Here is a 25466-nt window from a genome sequence, read left to right as displayed (position 1 = left end):
TCCTTGAAGGTCTCCAGGCGCCCTGACTGGAAGAGCCTGTTCCACTTTCCTTCCTCTGCTGAGATCCTGAGATCCTCACTGTGTCTCTCCCTGGTTCTCGCCTCTTTGGAAGCGACATGATAGCTAATTGCTTCACTCCTACGAGACTCTGTGCTATAAGGGACATAGTCCGGGTCCGATTTGTCATCATGTTTTCCAGAGTTATAACCTTGCGTTAATCTAGGAGCTGCGGTGTTCATAATAAACATGAATGAATGAATGAACACATTTTCTGAAAATGGGTAATAACCTTATTTTGGCATTTCTTAATGACTCACATTGCCAAGCAGAGCAATTAAATTACTTGTTTCAAAGTGATGAAAACTGAATCTAGTACAATTTCTCTAAAAGAAAAAAATCACTATTTCCTACAGGATTCCAAGATTTACATTAAATAAAAACACCCAGCCCTAACTGGTTTGGCTCAGTGGATAGACTCACAGTGGTTCTCAACCTTCTGGCCCTTTAAATACAGTTCCTCATGTTGTGACCCAACCATAAAATTATTTTCGTTGCTACTTCATAACTGTAATGTTGCTACTGTTATGAATCGTAATGTAAATATCTGATATGCAGGATGGTCTTAGGCGACCCCTTGGAAGGGTCGTTCGACCGCCAAAGGGGTCGCGACCCACAGGTTGAGAACCGCTGGGATAGAGCGTCAGACTGCGGACTGAAAGGTCCCAGGTTCGATTCCGGTCAAGGGCATGTACCTTGGTTGCGGGCACATCCCCAGTGGGGAGTGTGCAGGAGGCAGCTGATCGATGTTTTTCTCTTATCGATGTTTCTAACTCTCTATCTCTCTCCCTTCCTCTCTGTAAAAAAAAAAAAAAAAAATCAATAAAATATATTTTTAAAAAAACACCCATAGTGAATAATGTTACTAAGGATTACACATCTAAAATATGTACTTAGAACAGGGAGGGTCACCTCTACTATCATCTCTATACTATGCATTTACTCATGGTTTTTGTATGTTCTTATAATCATGGCAAATCAGAAAAATAGAGTAAACTTCACCTGTTGATTGCTAAAAATAAAACTCTGAGTGGCCTTTAGCTTTTCGGTTTTACAGCTCTGGGCATCGTCAGAGCTTCCTCCTGCATGTCCTGGGCGCACCAGTCCCTCCCCGCAGCTTCTGTGACTCCCAGTGCAACTGGAGTCCCGATTGTCTCCACAGGGAATGCTGTCCTGGAGGCTTGATTCTCTCCGGTGAAGTCATGTCTGTTCAAAGAAAAGGACCAGGAAAACCCCACTTCACCCGAAGGAATTTTAAATGCCGCTTTAGAATCTGTAACGAAATGTCAGGCTGTGTTGAACTGAAGACCCACGGTCCGTGCCTTCAGACGACACGGTGCCCGCATCCGCCTGCTTGCACTCCCCGTGCTCGCTGAGGCCGCTTGAGCTGTATCTGACACTGGAAGACCCTTTTGAGGACTGTCCTCATCAGATAATCTGCCAAAGTCAAGGTTCAGAGAGGACTTTTGAGAGGAAGTCTGGGGCAGGGGTGGGGAGAGCTTCCCGAGGTTGGGTAGCCACAGTCACTCACCTGGTCACTGTGCTCAGCCTCCGCTCCTGTGATTGGACAGTGGTGTTCTGGCTGGATGAGTGATAGTCTCTAAAAGCTGGCATAATAGAGCTATTGCAAATTGACAGGGAGGAGATTTGCACTTAGGAAATGACTCTTTGGAAATGTCCCAGGCCCCGTTTCTGTTTTTGCTACTTCCCACTCCTTGGCGCGGTTAATAATCCTAGGGGACTCACCAATATTGAGTGATCGCTGTGTGCTAGATACAACACATTCTTTATCTAAGTCGATCCTCACGATGACTCCAGGTGAGCACTGTTCTATCCTTTCACCGAAGATGAAGAAACACCTAATAGAGGAAAAAAGTAGCAGCTGCAGCTCCAAGCTCTGGTCGCCGTACTGCCTCCTGTTTTTTGCGGGATTGTGCGCTCAGAGTACATGAGGCAACCTTAACACAAGCGGGAACAAAGCTTAGTTGTAAAAGTTAATCTCTTGGCCACGTTCTGAGAACAAACTTCACATTCCAAACCCAAAACTTAGAAGGTTTTGGAATTTAGCTTCAATGTGGGATATCTACCCTGTATGTATTTAGAAAGTTGACTGTAAAACTCCAAAAGAATTATAGATATGCTCTTAGAGGCCTGGTGCATGAAAATTCATGCACTGGAGGGGGGTCCCTCAGCTCAGCCTGCTCCCTCTCACAGTCCAGGAGCCCTCAGGGGCGGGGGGTGACCTGGCGATCAGTGGAAGGCAACGCTCCATCACACCACTGCTGGCAGCGCAAGTCTCGGACAGCCCTCGTTACCTGAGTCTTGGGTGGCCCTGGGGGACTGAGGGGACTGGGGGACTCCAGAGGCAGGTGCATGGCAAGGCCGGGGGCTGGAGAGCTGGGGGGCTGAGGGGACTGGACGTCCCCATCTTGTGGCTGTGGACGCCACCATCTTTGAGGGCGGGGCAGTCAATTAGCATATTCACTCCTTCTTGGCTGTGGGCGCTGCCATCTTTGCAATGGTGTGAGGGTCAATTGCGTATTCCCTCTTTATTAGATGGGATGTGTATATCTGTATATGTATATTATTTTACTAATATATGTAAGTTTTTCAGAACTGTGTACATGCTGGCAACATGTGATATTCTATCACTCAGCCAGGCAATAAAGAAAATCCCAATTTCAGTAGGCAGGCAGGTAAACTGCTGGTTCAAGAGAGAATCTTCCCACTTTACAGCCACCCACCCATGGCCTTCCCTGGGTCAGTTATTGGAAATCATTGTCTCCGCCTTTTTTACACTATTGGTGGTACTTTAGAGTAAGAGGAAAATGAACATCATCTAGCAAACTCAGCTAATCACCCCTCCCCCACTCTTCTCCCTTATCCACATCATGTCCTTGCGCTAAGATGTTCTGAATCCTGCTTGCTGGCTAAGGCAAGAGTGGTTAAAGGAATAACTATGCAGGTAAACATTTTAAGTACATCTTCATGAATGATTATAAAATGAGAAGGAAATGCTCTTATATATATACTAGAGGTCGGATGCATGAAATTCGTGCACTCTGATGTGGGGTCCCTCAGCCCAACCTGCACCCTCTTACAGTCCAGGAGCCCTTGGGGGAGCAGGCCTAAGCCAGCAGTCAGACATCCTTAGCACTGCTGTGGAGGCGAGAGAGGCTCCTGCCACCCCCACTGCACTCGCCAGCTGTGAGCCCAGCTCAGGGCTTCTGGCTGAGCGGCGCTCCCACAGGGGGAGTGCACTGTCCACCAGGGGGCAGCTCCTGCATTGAGTGTCTGCCCCTAGTGGTCAGTGCGTGTCATAGTGACGGGTCATTCCACTGTTCGGTCGATTTGCATATTAGCCTTTTATTATATAAGATCAGCAGACTTATGCATTTTTCCCATTCAACTGTCAATTTTCTTATGTGTTTTCATTTTATCTCAGAAATTTTATAGGTATTAACTTCTAAAAATATCCACAGGGTCACTACTCAGGTTAAATTCTGTTTTCTTTTCTGTAAGTACTTAGATTTACTATTAATAAGTAACAACATATAATTTTTTCTGGAAGTTAGATTGCCCAAGTATTTTTCTAATCAAAGAGCTTGATGCAATTGAGTATACTAAAACTCTTACTTTGTTCTAGTGTGAATGGGTCAGTCTTTTTCAGGAGTCTTATCATCTTGTCATGGAATAAACAAACTCTGAGAAAAAAGTCATTATTCATATATACAAAGAAAATAAGTTATTGTTTTACCTAAATCTCAAACCTATCAACTTTCATACTCTACCCTGAAACAAACAAATGAGGAAAGCTTTATACACACACACACACACACACACACACACACGTTTTCTTATACACACAACACACAAAGTAATATTTAATTGTCAACTGTTTATCTTGCTGCAAGTGAAAGAATCGAATTATATGAATGAACTTTACGTTCTTGACAATAATTCTATGGGTTGAGGAATTCTGTTACAGGACAGCTTATAATATTATCAAATTTTAACGCAGTTGACAAGTTCCTTTTATAAACATAGTTATACGTTCCTCTTATTTCTTTAATTAGACATAGTCATGATTTTATTTCCAATTTTTGTGTTGCTAAAGACTGAGAAGGAAGCAAGCTGTCAATCCTAGGAAAGGCGAAGGAGGCTGCTCACTGTAAGGCGGGAAGGCTACAGCGTTTGGGTTTCATCCTCAGCACCCTGTCCTGCTAGGAACCACATTCAGAGAATTGGGGTCTCTTCTCATCTTAAAGGTCTGAGAGTTGCGTCATTTTCTTCTTCTGTTAGTGGTGAGGGGGTGCTAAAAAGGCTTCAAATGAGCTGCCAATCATCATTAACCCCTTTCTCCCTGAACTTCCAGGTCAGGGAGCAATCTGAGTTGCTTTTTAAAAACGCTCCCATTGAAGTCTTCCAAACCCGGTCACGTTCCCCAAACCACGTTTTACAGCTGTCACAGCCCCCAGTGGGCGGCCTTCCATTGTGTGGTGACTCTGAAGGAGTTTTGGTAGCAACCTATAAAAATCTTAGAGTAAGTAGGATTCCTTCTTCTTATTATATTTCTCGGTCATAACATCTAGAATAAAGAGAAGGTAAAATCCTAATTGTTAGGTGTTGAAATGTTTTGTTTAACGCTGTATTGCAGTTATCTAAATATTTAGTGAAATTAAGTCATAGTTTATTTTACATAATCTTTCCGTATTTGCATAGTTTTGCTCAGCATCATTTTAATCCCAGTCATTGGAATCAGATAATATAAGGCTGCTATTCTGCCAATGCTAGAAGCTTGTTGTGGCTTCCTTATGCTTTTCTTTCTTTTGTATATTTTCCAAATATAGATGCTTTGCGGGGGGGGGGGGCGGGGGGGGGCTGGGGAGTAGTATTACTCAGAAATGCCTGTCAAGAATTTAGACTTAAAACAAAAACTTGTCAAAGAGTGAAATGTGGTATAAATCAATTTCCTTTCATTGTCCCAACTGAAAGGATTAAAGAACCATCAACCCAAAGAGTGGTAAAAATATTGATCTGTTTTTTATCCCTTATGAAACTTTTTATATTGTAACACTCCATGAAACACTTGACTTTTTTTTTTCAGAGAAAGCATATGTGTGAAAAATCATTAAAATGCAAACAGGTTTATTTTTCTTTAAAATATTTCCATAATTTTAAATAAATATACTACATTTCACATGTATCACTTTCCATTTAGAGGAGGGAGGATACTAAAAAGAGGTTTGGGGGGTGCCATTCTCCAAAAGAAGCACCCCCAGAGACCTGTCTGAATTTCTTAGTCAGAAGGAAAGTTAGGCTATTTATTCAGAAGAAGGGAAGACGTTACATGGCTCTGAGTGAGAAAGGTTTGAGGAACTTCCCCCTTTCGTCCAAGGAGTGCGGGAGCCAGGACCCCTGCCACCCTCTCACTGCAGAGCGCCATCGGCCAGCCATTCAGGATGGTCTGGCCACCATCCGCGAGCGCTCTGCTCTGCGGTTTCTTTGCCACCTGTGCTCACAAAAGTCAGTAGATAAAGTTAAAATGGATGAAAGAGCAACTTAAAGGATAAGAGCTGGGTTACGTTGGAACCCCAAATTGGCATCTGTTCACCTCCAAGACTCCAAAGTCCTTAAAGTGGGTGTTGGCCAAGAAGACGGTGAAAGAGGTTCGGGCCATGCAACTGCTTCAGGGACTGAAACTCGGAAGGACGGAGCCGGGTTCTGGAGAAAGGCTGCCAGAGACTGCTCCACACTCGTCAGAGTTCAGGGGGATCGCTTAGTAGCGGGGCAAAATCCTGCCCAAAACAAGCAAACAAAAAAACCCCCACATTCTAGAAAGTACGATTTCTCATCAGCTGATTTAAAAAAGAGCCAAATTAGTGCCCAGATTGTGCTTTTATCAGAAACTTTATTAAGTGGACATCTTAGCCCACTGTGTATGATGCAGTCTTGACGGACACAGTCAAATAATTCTTGAGAGCACCCAACTCAAACAGACCTGACAAGTTCAGGAAGCTGCACCAGTTCGCCTCCGCGGAGCTCGTGTGGCTCTTTAAGAAGGGGAAGGAGACCCTTCTCACCAGCTCTGGCTGTGCCCTTTCGTTCTTAGTAGAGCGGACAGAATTATATCACCTATGACAGGTGCCCTTTCACTCCTGGCCCCAAAGTCAAGGCCTGCTGATAGCATGGACGTCATTCAGGGCTTGGCCTGGGCTGGGCCCATTCTTTGGCACAGAGAACTGGTATCTGCACATCAGCCCCTTCCATGGAATTTTGAAGCCTATTTATTTTATTTATTTAGCGGCAAAAAGCTTTATTTCCATTTGGTCCAATGCATGGGAGGGCTTCCCTGGGAGAGAATGCCTAGTGGTTTGGGGGAGAGGCTCAGGCAGAAGCCAGACACCAAGGGGGGTGCAGAGGGGCCCCTCAAAGGCCTCTGAGCTCCACAGGCTCCTAATTGTGCTTGAGGGGGAGCCTTCCGAAGAGACACTCGCCCAGCCCAGCCCAGCCTGGGGCCGGCAGCCTGCAGAGGTGAGCCAGGTGTCGCCCATCTTCCTGATGAGTTTCTCCTCCTCGCCCCGGAAGTGGTTCTCTGGGACATCAGGGAGCCGAGCTCTGTGCGGGGAGAACCAGGACCTGCAGACCCACTGGGTCAGGCTCCTCTCCAGGGCCAGGGCGGCCTCCATGGCGGCCTGAGTTTTGCCCACTCATCCTGGGGGGGCTCCTGCCCGTCGTGGAGAGAAGGCGGCCACCACCTTTATGAGACGCTGCACCCTCCCGCTTCTCCGCCAACTCGCCCTCCAAAGCCACATGGTCGCGGAGGAAACAGAAGCCCCAGAGAGGTGGGTGTGGGGCCCGCAGGGGAGCTGGCCAGGCGGGCGGCAGCCTCCGCCTCGGGAATAATAATTCCCACGAATTTGGGCGCTCATGGTTGGGGGCAATAAGGAGGTCAAGTCAAAACCGGCGTGGGCTGGTCCGGAGGCCGAGGATGGCTGAGGTGGTCTGTCCATGGGGACTGGGAGGGAGGTTGGAGGGAGGCCGGAGGCTAGAGGAAGGGGTGTCCCTGGTCCATCCGTCCAAACACTGTTGCAGCAAGAGGCAGATCCGGGACGCCCAGGGCACGGCCTGAGGCCTGTATTTTTCAAATGCCCCACTGCCATGGCCCCTTTCTATTCCTTCCAGGTGTGGGGGAGGGGGATGGGGAGGGGGAGGGAGGGGGAGGGAGGGGAGGGGAGGGGAGGGGAGAGGGTCTGAGGGAGAGAGAGGAGAGATACTGGAAGGAAATGATATCAGCATCACCTTCTAAAGCAGCACTGGACAATTGAAATACAATGTGAGCCACATACTAGTATGTAATGTAAATTTTTCTAGTGGCCACATTAAACAATTTAAAGAAACGGGTCAAATGATTTCAATTATATTCTCTTTACCCCAATATATCAAAAATATTATCATTCCAGCATGTGCTCAGTGTGGAGTTGCTGGTGAGGTATCGCCCATGCCCTTCCGCTCTCTGCCTGGGGAACGCAGTCTGCGTTGCGCTTACCGGCTCCGTGGCATGGGGGGCATTTCGCTGCGCGGTAGCCGCCCTGGCCGGCAGCTGCTGGAGGGATAGCCGGGCTGGAACATGGCTTCTGAGCACAATTCCCATGTGCAATGCCAGATTTCTGACGCTTCAGCTCCCGATCTGAATATGTTTTTCTTCACAAAAGAAATCCATATGTATCAGTATCTGGGCTCTAACACAGACACACGCATGAACCCAAATACAGTGGGGCCTTGACTTACGAGTGTCCCCACTAACGAGTTTTTTGAGATGCCAGCTGTCTCTCAGCCGATTTTTTGCATTGAGTTGAGAGAGTAATTTGAGTTAACGAGCTCCTTAACGAGCTCCGTCTCAGAAGGAATTAAACTCATAAGTCAAGGCCCCACTGTACAGACTAGCCTCTGGGCCTGGATGACCTGTCTGGATTTCCTTCTAAATTCACCTGGAGAAGAAATAGCTCCTGGATGCTTTCTGCGGGAGCACGTGCACCCATCATCTTGCACGTCAGCAGGCGCCATGCTGTGTTGTCAGCTGCTGACTCACCATGAACGGGCGCCCCCGGGGACTGTGTGCCAGGCCACCAGCTGCTGCCACCTACAGCCTCTGAAAAGCCGGCCTCCTACCAACATCCGCGTCCTTGGGGTTGATTTTGCTGACCTTCTTCCAACTCAAAAAACTGTCTTTAAAACCAAAGCGTAGTGAAGAATTAAGCTTGGAGAAGCGGTTGTCTTTCAGTTCGTTAACTTATCCGAGCAAGCCAAGGAGGTCAAGCAAAGCGGGGGAGGGAGCAGCAGAGGGAGCCCCCCTCGGAGCTGGCATTTGAGCCACAGGCATACAGTATGTGGGACCTGTTCTAGGACCACGTGGGCATCCAGAGGGAATAAGGCTGTCAGGGGATCCGTTGTTTAACTTTCTCAAAAACCGTTATTCACTCTATACAACTGACCTATTCAAAATTCTATTTAACTCCCACCCGAACATGTTTTGCTCAAGCTAAGCTTCTAAGCAAAAGGATATAAGATGCTCTCCATTAATTAATAAGTGCTGAGCTACTATTAAATACTTAAAGTAGGGATCAATTAGCCAGAAGGCCTAGATACCACTTTAGCTCGATGATCCTTCACACTATCTCCTCTATGTACATAAAACTCAATATACACCTGCCAGCCGACAGCTTGTACTGCCGACCCCCCGCCTCCGGGTCGCGCACACCTGTTTGAGATTCTTCTCTTTTCCCGGTGGGCGGGGAGAGAACTGTGGTTTCAGAATCTCCAGCCCTGACTCGAGCTGAGGTCCTGGCTTCTTGTTTCTGTTGCCTGTTGTCCCAGAGTCTAATACAGGGGTGGGCAAACTTTTTGACTCGAGGGCCACAATGGGTTCTTAAACTGGACCGGAGGGCTGGAACAAAAGCATGGATGGAGTGTTTGTGTGAACTAATATAAATTCAAAGTAAACATCATTACATAAAAGGGTACGGTCTTTTTTTTTTTTTTTTTTTTTTTTTTTAGTTTTATTCATTTCAAACGGGCCGTAGTTTGCCCACTGCTGGATACGAACTCACAATAAAATGACCACGTGGGTCACATCTCACGCACAATAGCTGGAGTCTGCTTTGCTGAGTTTAGTGCGTTTCACAGAGATGAAACTTTTCAATAAATAATGTGTGTGCTCAGCTGATTGTTTTGGCACTTTCTAACCACTTGAGGGATGTGAGGACTCCTCTGGACCCCATTCCCATCATGGGGTCCCCATTGAGTGGTGACAGAGATGATTCAAGTGCAAAGTCTATTGATCCATGAGATGGAAGGAACATGAAATTAAATCCTAAATTTGGAAGCCTACAAACCCTGTCAACATGTCTGTCCTATTCAGTTTGAGGCAACATTTATAAATTTGAGCATGTCATGGAAACATCTGGATTTCCACCCTGAACAGTAGAATAGGAAGATGTGGCCACCCGGACCTGTGCCTCTACAAGGCACCGCTAAAGGGGGGTACTTTCTCTTAACAGGGCACACACTCATTTCAACTCCATTACTACCACTCCCTGTTATTTTCCCAACACCAAGCCCAGATATCAAGTGTTACTTATAAACAAGCTTGTGTTGTTATTTTCTTGTAGTTAAGAGATCTTTTGGTCTTTTTGGTTATGGGTTTGTTTGTTTGTTTGTTTGTTTGTTTTGGTACTCAAGTCAATAGCAAAGATGGTAAAAGGGAAAACAGACCAAGTGAACCTCTTCTAATTTCAAGGAAGATAAGGGAGAACATATTGCTTAGAGGCAGTAAAAACATATTCATAGCATCATCAACAACAAAAAATCGTATTAAATATTGAGGCTCTAATACACATCTTTCTAATATTCCATGTGAGGAAATGGGGAGTGTGCACAAAGCACTCTTGAAATATATTGAGGGACAATGGTGTCTGGCAGTGAGATTGGGGTGCACACTGAACACACCATTTCTTCCCCAGAACAACACGTGTACTTGAGAGAAACCACTGGCAGACACACTGTGTCATTTAGACATGGGATTTGGGAATGATTTCCTTGACAATATATGAAGCGATCTTTTCACTTCAGAGGAAAACTAACAGTATTTTCTGACAACGATAAAATTCAAACTTTGAAGTAAAATAAGAGTTTTGGAAAGCGTGCATCTGCCACTGTGAGCTTGACAGCTTCCTGATACCTAGAAGATTTTTCTGATGAGATTGATGGTGATCCTGACAAACATAACTTGTCGTTATTGAAAATGAAATGAATCAACAGTTGGAAGATCTGCATCACTCGAACCAATACTTTCCAAAGGATAGATTCACGATATTATAAAATTACATATAAATTTAAAAAGCTATACAAAGTATGAGGCTGGTAATGGATTTTAATGTGATGGATTATGCAAAGTTCGTTGATATGAATCAGATTCCACATTGCAACTCACCTTTAAGAAATGGCAACTTGTGCACATTATCTGAAAGGCTATGAAAGTGCTCTACCTTTTCAAGCTGCATGTCTGTGTGAATGGGACTTTCTTTAAGTCCTGCAATAGGTTAAATGCCTACGCAGATCTGAACGTCTAGCTATCTTCCTTCTGTTATGCCAGACATTAAAGAGCTTTCCAAAAATGTAAAAACGTCCCCTAATTCTCACTATATTTTTTTAGTTTTGGAAAATATTTCTATTTTATTAGAAATGTATATTATTTGTTACATTTAATGGGTTTTCCATTATTACATAAATTTATAAATAAATATTTTTCAAATTTCTAAGTCAGTTTCTAATAAGGTAAATATTGATAGAACACAAAAACCAAAGTTCTTAGGAGGGCTTCAGAACAAGAAGGTTGAGAACCTATGATGTAGGGGATACTGTCATTTTTATTTTTTACTCCAAAGTGACATGGCAGCTTACTGATACAAAATTAAATGCTGTATCATTCATCTCCATTTTTAAATAAGATTCTCAATCAGACACACATATCAAATCACATTGTCTCATTATTCTCTTAGAAGTGTGCAGGACTTTAAGAAATGAATGACATAAAATATGAACAAAGACATCGATAGTCACATATTACCATGGAAATTTCACTAGCATTTATGATAGATATACCTGTATGTGGCTAGTTTAAAATTCTGTCTTTTTATAAGTTAATTGGAAAATCTTTGACAAGTTTTGATTTAAGCATTACAGTTCAATGCAATTATTTAGACCAATAGGCAGGTGTACTCAGCTGTAAGAGACAAAGGCTTGAGCTTGGATAAACTTTATTTTTCTTCGTCAGCAAAACTATGTTAATCTTTCCGCCTTACTTGGAATTAATTTCAAAACAAAGAATTTAAAGTTTTCATGAGGTCACTCCTACAGAGTAGTTTTGGCCTATTCTCTGTGTCAGTTGCATAGTGTTCTATTTCATTCATAAAAAGAGATTTTCATCTTAGAAAATTTGAGGTAGTTGAGCTTACTGATTGTGTCAGTGAATGAGACACTGGTTTTGCAGTTGTATTTTTAAAAAGATACAAAATGAGATAGTCATTCTCTTTTAAAGAGTATTCTGAGAAAATGCCCGTTTTTCTGATATTGTGGGATACACGGGTTTTGTGCAGTAGGGATTTCTACAGCCAAATAAGCACTACTATAAAATAAAATGATGACCTACTGTCTTACCCTGAAATGTAGCGGAAATGTGTTCTGTGTAAATGAGAGTGTATATAGAGTCCACAAATAAACTAAAGAAGCCTTCAGTGATCATGGATGTCACGTGTCCTCATATGTGTGTGTGTGTGTGTGTGTGTGTGTGTGTGTTTTGTCTTTTGAGTGGGGAGTTTAGTGAATTTACATTTAAAATCATTGTTAGATAAGGACTTGGCTGTTGTCATTTTGTTCATTGTTTTCTGCTTTGTATTTCTGGTTCCTCTTTTTTTTTCATCTTTATTGTTGAAAGTATAACATAGGTCCTCCTTTTACATATGTGTTATATTTTTAATTAGCAAGTTTAATAAAATCTCATAGCTATAAAAGAGTAAGTATTTATGCTGAATACATATGGATTACTAATAATAGAGTACAAAAAGTTAAAAAAACTTGAAACAAAATTATATATAGTTAAAATTCCTCTATTTTGTTAAAAATTATAGGTGTATATGTGTGTGTGCATATGCATATATATGTCTCAACAGTTGGAAGTAAATGTATAAAACATGCATAGTGATTATCTCTGGACAGGGGATTGTGAAAGATATACTTATTTTTTTATAATGCATTGAATTTACCACACTTCCTAAAAAGAATGTTACTTTGATTTTAAGTTTTCAGCCATCTCTTGATTCATTTTTTTAATTAAATCTGCCTTCCCATAAATACTAGCATATAGATAATTATTTTTCCATTTCTTATTTTGAAAAAAAAAACACACAATTATGGTTGCTCATTCATTTCTTAGCGATGGCGCACCTCTCTGAGCTCAAGTCATTAAACCTGGGGGAGAATGTTCTTTTAAAATCTGCATTAAAGCAACTGCCGTAAGGTTACAGTAAGACATGAAAGAGGGAAACACAAAGGCGGAAAAAGTGCTGTGCGAGGAACAGCTGAGAAATCCTTTACAAACACCTGCTTGCTGCCCAGCACCTGAACAACAGTTGGCTGAAGACCCGCCTGCCCCCATGTTGACAGGAGAGTCACCATCAGTTTTCCTTGGGTGTCTCTGTACGTCAGCAGGCCTCTCGCTCTCTGGTGTAAAAAAATTCTCCATTCAGGGCTGGATGTGTAAGTCCATTCCTCTGCCGGCTATTTTGTCCAAATGCTGTTGTTCTCTCTGTTATCTTATTTTAACCCAAGTGATGGAGCATGACTTTTTTATCCCTGTCTGTTAGAAATGTCAAGAGCGAACCTCAGTCCTTTGCTGCTTGCTCAGATGTCCTCCGGTCCTGTGATGTATGACAAGGAAGTGAGCAGGCAGGGACTCTTCTTTCCCTGTATTCGTGCCTTAATTCATAGAATCGTTAACTAGAGTCCATGCCTCTGCAATCCCTGGGCGATAATTTGATGGGAAGAAATTACAGGTGTCCTCTGAGGTTCATTTGCCTATCTGGCCAAAGACTTAAAGACTTCCCAGAAGCGAGGTGGCTGACTAGCACCAAGCAGATGCAGCCAGTCTCAGCAGCACTTCGCCTGGCGCCCAGAATCCCTGGTGGGAGGGGCCCAGCACACTTTGTGAGTTTGCCCTTCTGTGATAGGGCCACACTGGATCTGAAGGCCAGACTGTCCCAGTGCCAAAGCCTTTTTATCCTCGGAGCCAGAAGTAACACTCTATGACCTTAATAGGAAATATGTGCAGGCATCCAAGACCTTCCTGGTGCTCGGACAGAATACTTCATCAACAGGAACAAATCCTTGGAACAGAGAGAGTGCCCGCGTCTCCAGCTTTCAAGCATCCAGAAAGTCCCATCTCCCCACTGTCCTCTCCCTGACTCTGAGCTAATAGCCTGTGTCTGGGGTGATTCTGAATTTAGTCCGAAGGCCTCAATCCCACATCCACTTTGCTGTAGCTTCCTATGCCACTTTGACATTCTTAGGCCAATAGCTAATAATCCGGTGAAATGATCTGAATAAGTTGATGCCACCCTATGTAGGAACCAAGTGAGAAAACCCTGAGCTTCATGTGTGCTCATTGTTCCACCATCAATCAGGTAAACATTTAGTAAGGATAATTAGTTATCATTAAAGATGGCGTGCTAAAGATAATGAAGAAAGAAATGCTACCGTCCCTGCCCTTCAGTTGCACATAAAGTGGCAATTTCGTATGATAACATGTGCTACAGTGAAGGGACTCCAAGGGTGGAGTGGGAACACCAAGGTCTGGGTATAATAGCTCCAAGAGTAGAGCTGGGATGTGCAGGAAAGTAGATAAAATATTTTTAAGAAACGAATATTTTTAAGAGAATGTATATATTAGAGGCCTGGTGCACAAAATTAGTGCATGGGTTGGGGGGGAGTTTCCCTCAGCCCAACCTGCACCCTCTCCAATCTGGGACCCCTTGAGGGATGTCCGACTGCCCATTTAGGCCAGGGATTGGGCCTAAACAGATAGTCGGACATCCCTCTCACAATCCAGGACTGCTGGCTCCCAACCGCTTGCCTGCCTACCTGCCTGATTGTCCCTAACTGCTTCTGCCTACCAGCCTGATCACCCCCTAACCATTCCCATTCCAGCCTAATCAACACCTAACTGCTCCCCTGCTGGCCCGGTCACCCCTAACTGCCCTCCCCTGCTGGCCTTGTCCCTCCCAACTGCCCTCCCCTTCAGGCCTTGTCCCTCCCAACTGCCCTCCCCTGCAGGCCTGATTGCCCACAACTGCCCTCCCCTGCTGGCCATCTTGTGGAGGCCATCGTATATGTTGGAATGATGGTCAATTTGCATATTACCTCTTTATTATATAGGATTCTCTTTTCATATATATGCAACAGATATTACTGCAAGCCTACTATTGGTCAGGCATTGTTCTGAACATCAGGGGTACAATAGTGAATGAAACTCCTGCCTTCGTGGAGCTTATATTCTAGTGTGCAGTGACAATGAATAAATATTAAGTCGCGCTATGCAGAAGAATATATCAGGGCAAGCAAAAGCGAGTGAGGGAGGAGTGCTGTTTTCGATGGGTAAATCAGTAAAGACATAAATCTAAATAAAATGTGGATATTAACTCCAATCTAATATTTGGCTAGCTCCCACAGGATCTCAGTTGGGGTTGACTCCTTACACCATCCTTGTGCTTGACCAAATCCCACCACCACAAATGATTCTCCAGCCTGTATTTAAGTCGACACCACTGGTGTGAAGAGTACTCTCTTTCTTAAGGGGTCCATGCTATTTTGTGTGCTCTAAGTTGATGGGGTTCTCTTATTGAGCAAAAACCTGCCTCCTGCAACTTCCATCCAATCCATAGGCCTAGACGATGGCACCTCCAAGTTAACAAGGTTCTTCTTTCACTTGTGGGGCTCCGTGGTGAGATACTGACTCCTCACTCCAGTCAGGACCCGGAGCGGAAAGCTCCTTAGGAAGCTGGATAAAGGAGAAAGTATTTTATTTTACCCCATGACACTAAACCTAATATCTAGTTAGTCAAATTGGAATGTGATGGCTGATGGAGAATTTAAATAAGAATTTAAAGAGAGGAAAGTGTTTCTGTTCCTACTCACTGTTCACATGAGAAATTTGCTTTGCCCGTGTCCAGAGCAGCAGCAAGAGGAGAAAGTGGGATTGATGCTTTTAAGTTGGTGGCAGTTTGGGAGGCTCGAGAGTGAAAAGAATGATGGATGCGATTCAGTTCTGCCTGCTCCAGGGGACCCAAGCCAAGAGGGGAGGCCTGGAGCTGCCTGTGGATCAGACAGCAGCTTTCGATCAGAGCCTGTGAGGAACAGGCTGGACGGCCATGTCTCAGTGGAGGAGGAACAGCGGAAACTAAAGCCAGCTTACGATGAAGATATCATCCAAGTTGTAACTTCTATTGGAGTCATAGATCCTAGTTAAGGTGCACAACCTGAGCCACCCTGTGGGGGACTTGAACACAGTGTCTCTGTCTGAGCCTCCAAGTCTACTGTAGTCTGGGATGACCCAGGGACCAGGGGAAAAAATTGAATGCAAAACATCCTTCCCAAAACTGCCAGGTAGAGGAACAACAACCAGTAGCATCATCCTAAGAGGCCATTACTAAAGGGTGTCTTGAGTGTCTCTTTATTGCTAGACTAGAGGCCCAGTGCATGAAATTCATGCATGGGTAGGGTCACTAGGCCTGGCCTGCAATCAGAGCTGATCTTCCCCACCTGCCAACAGTGGTCCCCACCCCTGCCACCTCTGCCAGTCGCCCTCTGTGTGTGGGGCGACCAGCGGGGCGATTGGGGCCCTGGTGCCACCCATGTTCACTGCCCCCCACCCCCGGTTCCCCATTCCCCATTGGGTGATCAGAGCCTACTGGCGGGGGTGGGGTGGGGGGGAAGGTACCAAGAGGTTGGCCAAGTGATCGGGGCCTGCGGGCTGGGGGCAGCTCCTGCGTTGAGCATCTGCCCCCTGGGAGTCAATGCACGTCATAGTCAACCAGTCGTTCTGCTATCCAGTTGATTTGCATATTATGCTTTTATATATATAGATATAGTTGGATGTTCTTAAATGAAAGTACCTTTCATTTAAGAACATGTGGTCTTAAAAGAAAGTACCTATAATATTGTGTAAGATTTCCATTTTTTTTTTGATGCTACAGCTTGGGGAACTACATTCATGAGAGGAGGGTTTATGTTTTTAATATCTAACTTATTCCCAGATGCATAAATCTAATTTAGCTGAGCCTTAATTTTAAAAAAATGGTAGCATGTATTTTAAGGAAAGCAAACATACCTGAAGTACTACTGTTCCAATAATACATCTAATTCAAAGAATGCCAAATGCATGAGTGTATCTAGAATCTAAGTACAGGGAGAGACGGTTGGATTCTAACATGGCAGAACAAGGGTTAATCGTGTCATGACATTTTCTTTATCTGCCATTAAATAAATCTCATGCAATAGTGAATACACCTGAGAACCCAGATTAGAGGCAGGGGGGGATTATTGAATAGAATTTTCTCTTTGAACCTAAAATCATAGGATGCCTGAAACCGTGGAAGCTAAATAATTATTGTAATCATTTTAGACAACCTGGGGTTCCAGAAAACACTTGGGAGAGGAAAGAACAGGGTAGAGCTGGAATCAGGGGCACCTGTACCCTTCATCAGGTGCAGAGCGAGGCTCCTCTGGCCGTTGCTTCTCCACCCCCATGCTATCCAATGCCTTCTCCCCTTTATTTTCTGTGATCTCCCCTGCTCCACACTTTTTTCCTTCATCTTAAACTGGGACTTTCTGAGCTTCAAATCTCTGCTGCTTCCAGCCATCTAGCACCTGCGATAGTAAACAGCCAGCCTGTGTGTTGGTAAGAAGGAAAGGGGAAAGGATGGAGGAAGAGAGAATGATGAGAAACACTAATGATGGAGATAGTAGCAGGGGAGCTGGATCAGAGGGACAGGGAATAGTCGGCTTTGGGAAGGGAAATCTAGAGCCAACCTAGTTAAGATCTCACAGGCGAGTCTTTTCAGAAGGCAATAGCTTGTCAAATCGTCCTGCTTCATTAAGAAACATTAACAGGCAATTTTCTGAACTATTTACTATTTATGCTATGACTACAAACATAAATCCTGTAGATCATTAAATAATTTCAGGTTTATACCTACGTACTTACAACTGCTAGAGCTTAAATGAGTAGACAAGGTGCTGGTCTAGGACACTATGACTCAACCGTAATTTCCTTCGCTTTCATAGAAATTATGGTGACACACTATTCCAGGAAAGGGCCTACTGGAAAACACGGAAGATGTCATCTTTTTCTATTTCTGGGTGTTTAATCAAACTAGGTTTAGAGCCCAGGATTCAAGGCCACTATGCTAGGGTCTATTACTAACCAGTTGCTTAATCTTGCACATCACTTCACCCCCGGGGCCTCACCATCCTCATCTGTAAAATGACTTCTTGCACAAATGTCTCTTTTTCCAAATATTTTTTAAAATCTTTATTGTTGAAAGTATTACATATGCCCTCCTTTTTCCCCCATTGCCATCTTTTAACCAGCCTCCACCCCCTCCCACCCTGACCCCCACTCTAGGCCATCACCATCCTATTGTCTGTGTCCATGGGTTGTACATATGTGCATACAGGGTCTTTGATCTCTTCCCACCCACCCCCACCCCACCCCCACCTTCCCTCAGAGATCCGACAGTCTAGTCCATGCTTCTATGTCTCTGGATCAATTTTGTTCCTCAGTTTATTTTGTTCACTAGATTCCCCATATGAGTGAGATCATGTGATACTTGTCCTTCTCCGACTGGCTTATAATGAAAACCAAGGCTTTAAATTGAGAATTACATATCATTATTAGTGTGAGAGAGAATTTGTAAAATACCACATGCTCTAGGAAGGCCTGATCTGGCTTCCTGTTTCTATAATAAACATGTAAGTATGAGCTGCTTACGTAAATAAAAGTCTATTTTTCTCTTTGCAGGTAAATAGGATTTACCATTCACTGGATGAAGTGCTTGGGGAGTCCTTAAATGCCATAGCCAAGTGCCGTTTCAAAGAACAAACAGATGGTTTTGGAAAGTTCATGCTGTTTCTTCACTGAAGTTTAGGTGAGTGTCTGAGACTGTGAATTTAAGGACATTGAACTATTTCTCCTTAAAGTGCTCCTCTCCTTGCATGGAAAGGAAAATGGGTTTAAATCTGACCAACGTTTTGTACTTTTACTGAGGTGCCCGACAGTGAAAGCCATAATCTTGCGCCTTTTATTTATTTTGCATCATCAGACACCATGTGACCTCTGGAGGTGCGAGGTATGGCGATGGCCTAGACTTCACTTCCTGGTCTCTATGAAGCAAATGCCCTCATACTTCATTCTATGCTAAAGGTCACCTAATTTTTAAAATATATTAATGAATTTCATATCAGAGTAATAAGCCCAAATGAGACAGAACCATGTCTTAATGGCACGAACTAGAGGAGAATGTGCCGGGGTAATGGCAGTGTAATCATTAACCAGTGCGTGTGGGAAAGGCTGGCATTTGGGGCTGCCCTGGAGGGCAGGGAGGGTTGCTAATGCTTATGTTAAAGCCGGGCACGGCTTAGGCTGGGTGAGTTTCTAACGGCTGCAGACCGTGCTCACATGTGCACAGTCCGCTCTGTTTGGCTCGGCCATAAAATGGACGGATAAGTATTTTTTACCTCATCAGACGTAATTCCCCTTCCGTGCTTCCGAAGACGGGAGCCTGCACTTTGGCGCTTTGCAGTTCTGCAGAGTGCCTGTCACTGCACAGCAGCGTGGAGAGGTGTGGAGGGACTGCGTGTGGTTTCAGCGAGGAGGTCGTGTGTCTTTCCACATCCCCCTGAGTGCAGCCTTCAAAGTGTGGCTTGAGGGGCTCCTTGGAAGAATGGGGATTTCTGGAACATCAGACTCTACCTCTGATCACAATTCTGAATCAATGCAACTGCCCGAGCGCCGGCCACCGTCTAAATCTAACCTAAAAGAGAGTGATGCTTCCTTTATGCCTTGGGCATCTTCAAAATGACAGCGGATAATTCTCTCATCACCCTCAGGGTGTGTAAATGGGGTTGACGGGCATGGTATGTGGAACGAAACCGGTGATTTCATTTATGTAAGAGATGTGGGTAGAATGCCGTTCTCGGGCGCTAAGTTAGTGCCCTTTCCAAATCTCAGTGAATCAATTTCCCTTCGTGTAACATGACCCTGGAGGAGAAAATGAGAATGGAAAGCGTATTTACTTAACTCTCTGTTCTTTTTTGTTTGTTTGTTTGTTTTTGTTTTTTTTTCAGTATTTTTTTTTTTATTGCTTAAAGTATTACAAAGAGTATTACATATGTCTCCTTTTTTTTCCCCCCACCCTTGACAATCCCCTGGCCTCCCCTACCCCCCAGTGTCTTATGTCCATTGGTTATGCTTATATGCATACATACAAGTCCTTTGGTTGATCTCTTACCTCCCCCCTCCTGCCCCCCCACCCCGGCCTTCCCGCTGCAGTTTGACAATCTAAATGAGTTTCAGGAAATAAGTTAAAAGTTAAATGTAAAGTTGGGGGTTTTTTTACACTGAAAAAAAATATTTAACTTAATATTTTAAAGCCATATTCTAAGCTATGTGATGCTGTAGTGTTAATCTGTTGCTGTTAATAAAATAATTGTTGATACTCCCAAGTTGTTTATCACATTAATGAGATTTTTTTAATTCTCAAATGCACACCAAATAGGATATTTTCTTTTAAAAAAAAAATTTTTTTTTTTTTATTGATTTCAGAGGAAAGTAGAGGAAGAGAGAGAGAGAAACATCAATGAAGGGAGAGAATCATCGATCGGCTGCCTCCTACATGCCCCCTACTGGGGAATGAGCCCACAATCCAGGCATGTGCCCTGTCCGGGGAGTAAACCAACAACGTCCTGGTTCATAAGTCGATGCTCAACCACTGAGCCAGGCCAGCCTGGCGGATATTTTCTTTATTGATATTCACGTTAGACTTCTGTACGTGGGACAGAAGAACCTCTCCGTGGGGCATCGCCCTCGTTCCTGCGTTCACACTTACATCTAGGGCTTCTGCTCTATTTCAATATGGACCCGACCGCTCCCTTCCGGTGCTGGTGGTTTGCTGCTTAGTGCCTGATGATCAGGACAGCCACTTTCCCCATAATAGACCCTGGCTCTGTGGGAAAGCAAGGTGATCAGGATGCCGGTGTCTGTCTCTTTTGACAGGTAAACAATTCACCACTGTCCCAACAACCCCACTCATGCTACAGGGCTTCCTTGGCATGAAAGTGGCTTTTCACTTCATTACTTAGGCACTTCACTTGGTTATTTTAAACGCATGTGCCTTGCTGTGTTCCTTTCCTTCTCATTTATTTATGTGGACGTGTCCCTTTTCAACCTTGTCTCGGAGGCCACCGTGACTGCTCACCTGTCCATGTTAGTGTGTTGTGGGCACACGCAAGAGGACATGGTGTCCCTCCTACCAACAGTTTTCATCTGTTCAACCGATGCTAATGTTAAACCTCGATGCCTGAGAACCCTTTAGACAATGTGAAAATGCATTATGAGCAGAATTACTTGTACCCCCTTCATCGCCGAAAATTAGGAAATACAAGGATGAGTGACTTGGTGGTGTGGTTACAGACGCCGTGACTAACCCGTGTTCTCAACACATGTCTTCCGTAGTTTGGTACAGCCACTGAAAATTCTAATTTGTAACATTTCTCTCCAGCTTAAAAAAAAATTAGGCTTTATGAAGTCATCTGTTTAAAAAAAATACTCTTGGGAAGAGAAATACACCCACGAATGATAGACACTACATCACAGATAGGGCCAATGAGTTAGCGAGGGCAAGGTGCCTGAGTCAGTGGCACGAACACGCCACTTCCGCGGGTCCGGCACACGTACGTAGGAGGAGACTGCTGAAATGGTCTCACTGAGTCCATGATGTCTCCCCGTGGGCTGAGGGACGCGCCTCTCGTAAAGAGAACTCCGGCTGGTCAGATCTAGATGCCCCACTGGAGGAGCGGAGGAGGGGGAGTGGACGTGTTCGTTACACAAATGAGCAACATGATGAATAGAGACTTTAAATCCCTGGTGCCCAGACAGCCCAGGAAAGTGCTTTAACCTAAATGTAGTCAGTAGTACTTCTGCTGAATCTCATAGCATAATGTGGGGGAAATCAAATGTGTTTAAAGGCAGAAATAATGTGTGAGCCCTCTTTATGTCCCTGGAAACTAGCCCAAGTGCTTGGCACACTGTAAAGGATGTCTAAATCCATGATTGGTGAACAAGGACAAAGGCACACAGCAGCACTGGCTGATGCATACCGAATTCCTCCAGCACTGTGATGCACACATGTAGACGTCATTTCATGCTTAAGCAACCCCACGACATAGGTAATATTATTGCCTTCTTTTTTAAAGATGAGTAAAATAGGGCCCCAGAAGGGTAAATAACCTGCCCAAACTTAAGTAAGATGGGTGAACATTCAAATCCAGCCTGGTTTCTGATCCTGAGCACTAATTACCATGCTCAACTGTCTCTCGTGTAATAGAGTCATTAACTAGCTTTCAAACTCAGAGGCCACAGTGTTTATTATTAACAAGCCTAGGTCCTTCCAGAATATACCTGTATTAGATCTTGCCAAAATCTCAAATGGCCTTGCTTTGAACACAAATCCCTTCTTTCCAGTGTTCCTCCTCTCTTTTCCTTTTAAAACATTGCTGCCTAGATCAATTTCCTCATTTACATTCAGATCTCATTATTTCCATTCTTTAATGGTTTGTTCTGAAATTAATATTTTAAATATGCTCTTGCTCTTTTCATGCCATTTGCTTAATTTAAGAATGTGTAATCTTGAGCATCAAGTTACTTGAACTCTCTGAACCTCACATTCACCACCTGGAAAGACATGTCTAATCTGTTGGGAGACTAGAAAATAACACCCAGAAAACAACACAGGAAAGTGCCTGGGACATCGTAGGTGCCTAACCAACAGGCCAGTATGACCTAATGACCACCACCCACTTCTGTTTCACAGCCAGCGGGGGCTCCCCCATCAGCTGCAGAGCACAATCTGTGTCCTATGTTCCTACGCCTGTGTCCTATGTTCCTAAGCTGTGTCCTATGTTCCTGAGCCTACGTCCTGTGTTCCAAAGCTGTGTCCTATGTTCCTACGCCTGTGTCCTGTGTTCCTAAGCCTGTGTCCTGTGTTCCTAAGCCTACGTCCTGTGTTCCTAAGCCTGTGTCCTATGTTCCTAAGCTGTGTCCTATGTTCCTAAACCGGTGTCCTATGTCCCTACGCCTGTGTCCTATGTTCCTGAGCCTACGTCCTGTGTTCCAAAGCTGTGTCCTATGTTCCTACGCCTGTGTCCTGTGTTCCTAAGCCTACGTCCTGTGTTCCTAAGCCTGTGTCCTATGTTCCTAAGCCTGTGTCCTATGTTCCTACGCCTGTGTCCTATGTTCTTAAACCTGTGTCCTATGTTCCTAAGCCTGTGTCCTATGTTCCTAAGCTGTGTCCTATGTTCCTAAGCTGTGTCCTGTGTTCCTAAACCTGTGTCCTGTGTTCCTAAGCCTGTGTCCTATGTTCCTAAGCCTATGTCCTATGTTCCTAAGCTGTGTCCTATGTTCCTAAGCCTGTGTCCTATGTTCTTAAGCTGTGTCCTATGGTCCTAAGCCTGTGTCCTATGTTCCTAAGCCTGTGTCCTATGTTCCTACGCCTGTTTCCTATGTTCCTACGCCTGTGTCCTATGTTCCTAAGCCTGTGTCCTATGTTCTTAAACCTGTGTGCTATGTTCCTAAGCCTGTGTCCTATGTTCCTACGCCTGTGTCCTATGTTCTTAAACCTGTGTCCTATGTTCCTAAGCCTGTGTCCTATGTTCCTAGCCTATGTTCTGTGTTCCTAAGCCTGTGTCCTGTGTTCCTAAGTCTGTGCCCTATGTTCCTAAGCCTGTGTTCTATGTTCCTAAGCTGTGTCCTATGTTCCTAAGCTGTGTCCTATGTTCCTAAGCCTGTGTCCTATGTTCCTACGCCTGTGTCCTGTGTTCCTAAACCTGTGCCCTATGTTCCTACGCCTGTGTCCTATGTTCCTACGCCTGTGTCCTATGTTCCTAAGCCTATGTCCTATGTTCCTATGCCTGTGTCCTATGTTCCTAAGCCTATGTCCTATGTTCCTGAGCGTGTCATAACACAGGCACAGCAGACCTTTTGAGTCCTGTTGCTTTCCTCTCTGCTCGTCAGCTGACCTTTGCTAACAGAGGCATGCTCTGCCTTCCCTAAGCCATGCTCTTGGTGCCTTTACTTTTTCCCAGGCCGGTTCTTCTGCCTAGACTGCCCTCGCTTCCTCACCGCTCTCCAAACCCCGCTCCCCCACAAACAACATGCTCCGCTCGGTGACTGCACTAGCCTAGTCATTGTGAAGTCCTTGCTAAGCCCCGCCTGTGTCAACAGTTATCAGTCCTGTCTCTGAGTTCACATAACCCTGTGGGTCATTTCTAGAAGATCAGTTCTTACTATAGATGACAGGACACACACACACCGCCCCCCCCCCCTCCCAGGAAAAAGCCATCTCATTCAATCACTCACGGGCTCGTGTTGGAAGTTCTCATGTTATCCATCTGTCCTCTCTCTGAAATTTTCATCCAGGACAAGCTTAATCTGCGAATCGCCTGTACCAAGCTCACAGTAGTCTCCTTGGTGCTGGATGAAGTAGGGAGGGCCGTACTTTGAGATATGCTTGCGTGGTTCCGGTGAAGATGATGACACTGCAGCCACTACAAGCAAAAAGAGAGTCCATTATGGGGCAGGGGCTGTACTGAGAGGACCTGTGCCACTGCATGCCACTCGGTCCCCGCCACCAAAGCAGATGCACCACACTGACATTCTCTTATTTAACTTTCTTAATAACCCCTAAGATTGCCTATTATTTCTCCCTTATTTGGATAAGAAAACTAGGGTTCCACGACTTCAGATGACTTGCCAAGGTCATGTTTCTGGGAAGTGGCAGAACCAGAACGTTAAGCCATATCTTTTCACTGCAGCAAACTGCCACTCTGAAAGATCCTACAATTTAATCCTATGCAAATATGCCTGTATAATAATGCTAGAATGTTCTATTTAAAATATTTCCTGAGGAGTAAGCTATTTATAAGTCTACAGATCTTTTTCTCATTGGCAAATGAGTTTATGTTTAGGTTGATGCTAAAATTAGCCCTATTCCTGTGCAATGAGAGCTTCAGAGATGTAGCATCTTGTGGCTGAGACCTACTTATGCACAAAACTCACTTACTGATGCGAGCATATGCCTGGAAATGATGATGTCCAAAACTGTGGACTGATAGGACTTTAGGGCTGCATGTTATCTAGAATCACCACTAGAGAAGAGAGTTTTAAAGGCAAGGATTCTGTCTCTCTTCCTTTTATCTCTTTAAGGATATTTATGAAATGTGTATTCATGATTAATTATGAAAGAGTTGGTTTAGGATGCAAAATAAAAATTTCCCTAGACATAGCGATACTATTACCACTTCTTAAGAGAGTGTGTAAATGTGTTCTAATTTTTTTTAATCACACTATTCAAATACTATGTTTAAAAATAATAATTGATATGAATAAAACTCAAAATTTTCAAACAGCTATCTTCTGACTTCATTTTAATTGTAGGGAAAAAAAAGAAGCAGCATGCATAGTGAAAGGCTGCTTCCTTTTGTGAAAAATTCTAATGATGCTTAGGACACATTTATACCTGTAATGATTAGTCATTCATTTGTTAGTTATATTTTACACATCTCTTAGGTTCACTGGCTCTGGGCTAGGCACCAGGGAGCCTGGGATAAATGAAGTATAATTATTCCAAGTAATATCCCAGTTAAATTTGCCACAGATTAGAATTACAGAATTTAGACTTCATAAGGGATATTTTTTCGAAAGTCTATCCTAGACCCTGTCTTAGTCCATTCTGGCTGCTATAACAAAATATGAGAGACTGGGTAGCTTATGAAAGAAAGAAATGTGTTTCTCACAACTCCGGGGGCTGGAAACACAAAACAAAGTGGCAGCCTGGTGTTGCTTTGGGATGGGCCTTTTTCCTGGTGCATAACTAGACACCACCTCACCTGGTGGGAGTGGCTGGGGAGCTTTGTGGGGTCTCTGTATAAGAGCATTAATCCCATTCGTAAAGGCTCCACGGTCACGGTCTAATCACCTCCTAATACTACCACATCGGCATTAAGATTTCAACATGTGAATT

General features: G+C 44.2%; 1 protein-coding gene across 3 annotated transcripts in view; it reads left to right on the top strand.

The window, feature by feature from the left end:
• DTNA (dystrobrevin alpha) overlaps positions 1-25466 on the top strand; it is a 311835-nt gene that overhangs the window by 136077 nt on the left and 150292 nt on the right. For 2 of the 3 annotated variants that reach the window (XM_081097321.1, XM_081097322.1), the window contains exon 2: positions 18191-18317. The exons of the other annotated variant lie outside the window; for it this stretch is intronic. The gene's annotated coding sequence lies outside the window, so the exon portion shown is untranslated. The remainder of the gene's footprint in view (positions 1-18190; positions 18318-25466) is intronic. 3 annotated transcript variants of the gene reach the window in all.

Source organism: Myotis nattereri (genome assembly GCF_964212035.1).
Source record: "Myotis nattereri genome assembly, chromosome: 8".
Taxonomy (NCBI): domain Eukaryota; kingdom Metazoa; phylum Chordata; class Mammalia; order Chiroptera; family Vespertilionidae; genus Myotis; species Myotis nattereri.
This window is presented reverse-complemented; position numbering and strand designations above follow the sequence as displayed.